This window comes from Camelina sativa, chromosome 14, assembly GCF_000633955.1.
Source record: "Camelina sativa cultivar DH55 chromosome 14, Cs, whole genome shotgun sequence".
NCBI classification, from domain to species: domain Eukaryota; kingdom Viridiplantae; phylum Streptophyta; class Magnoliopsida; order Brassicales; family Brassicaceae; genus Camelina; species Camelina sativa.
Genome location: NC_025698.1, coordinates 17169966 through 17175604, shown reverse-complemented (window position 1 = coordinate 17175604; position 5639 = coordinate 17169966).

Sequence of the window (5639 nt, the reverse complement as noted above, 5' to 3'; positions counted from 1 at the left end):
AAAAAAAAAAAAAAAAAAATCAATATATTATCAGCAACCACATTTTTTTCTTAGCTTTAACTATACAAAAAGAAATCAGTTATGAGTTTAGTATTTTTGTAATGGCATTTATGGATTTCGTCATTTTGTTTAAAATTTTATGGTTTTACCATTTTTAATTAAACTACAAAATACGATTAAACATGAATTTGACATGTTATGTTTGGTTTAGTCGGTTCTATGTTAGAGTTTAGTATTTGTTATCAAGTATGTATTTTAGCAAAAAAATAAATCATAAATATATATATATTTTTCAGTGTTGAAAAATGGCATATCCATAAGATTTTAGTAAAAATAGCGTATTTGTAAGTTTTACCTTAGAAAATGACATTTTATGTTAGAAACCAAACAAAATAGATGATAATACAAAGAATAGTACAATTATAGGAATAATAAAATAACTAAAAATATAAACAATAGTTCATTCATTTGTGTGAATTACTATGTTTAATTTCAATGAAAATAATACATGTAGATATATATATATATATATATATATACTGTTCCAGTGTTCCTGTCAATTTTATAAATAAAGTGAAAAAGATCAAGTACAATTATTTAGACTGATTTACTCAGGTCTTTATATAAAAAACAATTAATATAATTATATAATTTAAATTATTGGTTAGGGGGTAAGGGGATGGGGGGCCAGAAAATCAAATGAGAAGAGACAAACATTACTTTGAAAGATCTTCTTTTATCGCTTTCTTCCCATCTTGTCTTTCAAATACATACGTATACATATATATATATATATATATATTTTTTTTTTGTTAACTCATAGAGTAAATCCCCAGATCTATTGAGAGGTCCATTACTAATCTCTTTGGAGATAGGGTATCTCACGAGTAGGGTCCTCTCCATGTATGCAAATGAGTTGTAAGCAATAGGCTCATACCCATGTGGCCAAAGGGATAAAACTGAATAATTCTGCGTTTAGGGAGAATCGATCCCTGACCTAGACCAACAGAGCAACTCTTCCACCAAAGCGTATACACACATATCATGTCATGTTATTTTGGCTCATGTACTTTTCTCCCATTTAGTATCATTCTTGCAAAGTTTATTTGGTAAAATTTTTAGACTTGTATTGTAACTATTTAAATTATTAGTGATAAATGGTATATAATTTTTTCATGTATCCGCGTCTTAAAATATATATATTCTTTTATTTTTTGGTGAAAACATGACTTAAAAACATATCAGAATTAATCTGTAATAGCTAAGTACTTGAGTATAGTAGATTTAATACTATTTTCATTTAAGACTTATCTCATTCTTGTTTAATTTAATTTTTGTTTTAGAATTAGAATTTTTTCTCAATAAGTTGGTTTTGAATACATGTAAAATTCTTGTTTTTAATAGAGGAAACAGAAAAACAAAATCTTAAGTTTTCACTAATCTTAAATCTCAGAATAAATCAACAATAGGATTATCTTAGCACTGTCTAGTAGCATGTGAACAATAGCGTTTCTATAGCATATCTCACAACCAACTTAAGGTAAATATGTAATAGTAAGTAAACTGGTCTTGATATTCATCATGATAAAATTATTTACGATAGGAAAAAACCAATAGACAAAAAAAAAAGCTGATGTGAAATGAAGGAGATAATATAAATAAAGTGAGTTATATAAAAGATAAGAGGAGACGATGATTGGTGAGAGTGTTCACAAAAAAACTTCTGATCTCATTTTGAGTGCTTTCTTAGCTAACACCGAAGATTGCATCCCACCGTTACTCCCACTTTCCACGCGTGTGTGTGTTTTTTGTTTTCTCTTTCCATCTTATTTCACATCATATCTCTGTTTATATAAAACTCCAAAGTTAATATTCTTTTAGGAAAAAAACCCCTAATCTAGATCTACATCATCACAATATTTCTTTCAATCATAATGACCTCAATGACAAACATTATACAAATCATTATGGTGACATTATATGATACCGGAGTTAATGCAGTATAGTGAGCAGATTCACATACTAAAGATTTAAATTGTAACGCTCCGACCGCCACCTTTAAGTGGGCCCATGTCTAATTTCAGTTCATGGGCCACCTTTCTTAATGGGTTTCACGTACTCTTATTAGGTCCGTGAGTCTATCCATATCCGACGGCCGATTTGCTACGTCCGGGAGATTTTAAAGACTTGTTACTGTCCCTAAAAATCACCACATGATCTTTCCCTATGTTTTGTCTTCACTCGCAAAGTTCCGATAGTCACTTCCCGGAAGGTCACCCATCTTGAGACTACTCTAACATAAGCACGCTTAACTGTGGAGTTCTCTTAGGACCCTTGACCGAAAAGATAAGTGCAATTTGGTGACATAGGTGACCAAATCAATTCTTTTAAACCTCTCCGCAAGTATCTGAAACCGGGGTGTCACAATTCACCCCCACTAACAGATCGCAACGTCCTCGTTGCGCACCAAGACCGTCACCCCCTGACGGTGTGAGCCCACTCGACTCCACACTCGTCTGGGTTCGGCTCTGATACCACTTGTAACGCTCCGACCGCCACCTCTAAGTGGACCCCATGTCCAATCACAGTCCATGGGGCCACCTTCCTTAATGGGCCTCACGTCCTCTCACTAGGTCTATGAGCCCATCCATATCCGACGGCCGGTTTGCTACATCCGATAGATTTTAAAGACTTGTTACCGTCCTTACAAATCACCACATGATCTTTTCCTGTATTTTGTCCTCACTCGCACAGTTCCGACAGTCACTTCCTGGAAAGTCACCCATTCTGAGACTACTCCAACATAAGCACGCTTAACTTTGGAGTTCTCTCAGGACCCTTGACCGAAAAGATAAGTGCACTTTGGTGATATAGGTGGCCAAATCAATTGTTTAAAACCTCTCCGCAAGTATCTGAAACTGAAGTGTCACAAAAATGGATTAAAGGATTTTTTTTAAATTGTTAAATAGTGACAAAACAAACAAAAGACTTTGTTAGAGAGCGGATTATTTAAATACTGACTAGTTTGTTTAGTTACTAATTGGTCACTCATTTTTAATAAAGGATAATTATATTTTTCCTTAGTTTTACTTTAACATGTCTCTCTAACGATAAAACTATAAAATATAATATACATTCTAGATCAAAAGATCATAAGTGTTGAATCTATGACTCATATAATAAATTTGTTTAAGGGGTAACAAATTCAATTAACAAATCTTTCTATAAATCGGATCAAAAACTTAAAAATGAGAAAGGTTTTTGATCTCTTGAAGAACAAGTTAGAGTTATCTCACAGATCACTTGAAAAACTAAGGTTTTTAGTATTAATTTTCTGATGATCTTACACGAAGGAGGAATCTTCCTATTTATATAAAATATACCTATATTACAAGATAAGTCTATTTTATTTAAACTTCGTATTGAATATAAGTCAAATTTTTATTTTTGTAGACGAGGTCGAACTCGGAGGCGGTCATGGAGGTCGGTCTGACGACTTCGTCGGACCCCTGCTTACAGCCCACTTAACTGGTTTAGAATGGAATTCCTCGATTTAGTTAATTTTCAAATCATTCAGTTTATCTTCGGTTTAGATCGATATATTGTAGGTACCAATTCCCCGCACTAACAATGAGCCAGACGAAATAATGAATATGAGTTAATTAAGATTATACAAGAATCAGTGAGAATGACCCGAAGTTGCATCTACCGAACATTTAAGTGAATTCTTTCACATGTCATCACGATCAACACTGGTTCATAGATATGATGTATATAGAACTCAGTCCCCAACCATCACCACATCTGAATAATTAATTTGGCTGGTCGAGAAAAGTTCTAGAAAGATGAAAGTCCATGAACTTGACATAGTTGAAATGTACAATTTATTTATTATTTTGAGTAATAATTTTATTTTGTGAAATTTTTATATTCCGGTTTTTAATTAGGAAGATAATTGTATATTTGAAAAAAATTAAAAAAGATTATGCGATTAATATTTATACCATAAACAATTATTTTATGCTTAAATCTTCTTGAGAAAATGTAAAATTAAATCAACTTCGCACATATGATTAATGCTTGCCAATTTTTTTAATGCGTTTTAAATTATAACTTTTATTTTTATTTTCTTTTGAAAAATAATTTATAACTTTTAATTACATAAATTAAATATAATTTATTAAATAGACGTAAATTTTAGTTTTTAACTCCAAAAAACTATTATTACTAAAAATAGTGTATTAAAAGTATTAAATTATCGTAGTATTGTAAGAAAATCTTGATGATGATCCAACACAACGAAGCGAATTGAACAATCTAATGCGACTGCTTGCTAACACAGTTAAAGTATTAAGATAAATATTTTGTTGAGAGACCAATCATTTAAATTTATTTATTATGTTTTTTTTAAGAGAGAGCAATTGACCTACCAAGTTATTGAGAAAAAGGGCAAACCATATAATTATAGCGAACCAGAAGTTCATGCAATAACTAATAACACATGGATACGTAGCCATTAGCCAACACCAAACCTAGGAAAGGTGTACGACCACACCAATTCTCTTATTGGATCCGAATTAAAATCTAACACATATGTTTCGAAAAATCTATATTTTATGAATTTACTATATATATATATATATATATACATTAATAAAAAAATTAGTTCCGATCCTAAAACAATGGATCAAAAACTCATTACTAGGCGACACCATTTTATTTAGTATGAGACAACTTTAATAATGGCAAATCTTGAATCTTGAATGTAACATATTTAATTATAAGATTCAAGATTTACAAGATTATGTATATATATATATATATAGATATACCATGATTACTATGATTCGTGTACACTCTACACTATACATGTCATGTGTATATATTTTATATACTGGACACTGTGACATTTTTTCAACAATAAATTGTGAAATGGTTTTTTTATTTTATTTTGGTCATAGGTCTCTTAGACTCTTTCTTCTAGAATAAGAACCATGACTAAAGTAGAAAACAAAAAAAAAGTAGTAGAAGAACCATGGATCAAACCTAGCTTAGGTGGAGAAACTACGAAGATATAATATAACCACTAATCTAACGATGTTTTAACCTACATATACTTCGTATAACTAAGTACTTGCTTTTGCTTTTTAATTTTGTAGTTCATTAAGAATCAAAATATAATTAGTGGCTGGGTCACACATCTACCCCTCGTTTAAACAATATTAATTTCCTAAATCAGTTCTTAATTAATTTAAACGTAATCAGGAGTCAGGAACCTGACATGAGAACAAGCACCCACCACTAGAGTGTCAGAGTGCGTGACACGTGTCGGATTCTGAACTAATATTCAAACTCACTAAATGACATTTTCTCCACCACTACGAGTCTACGACACATATCGAACTAATAGTTACTGTTTTGTACGAATAATCAAACTGATATTACTACCGTACTAGACCACTTTCCATAATTCAATAGTTTTTGTTTCTGTATATTTCATTTTGAAATCAAATACGACTACACCAGTGAACAAATTCGCATATTATATATATATATATATATATATACACACATAATTATATCAGAATAATGTATATGATCTATGTATTATATACAATTATTACTTTTCTTGAATCTTT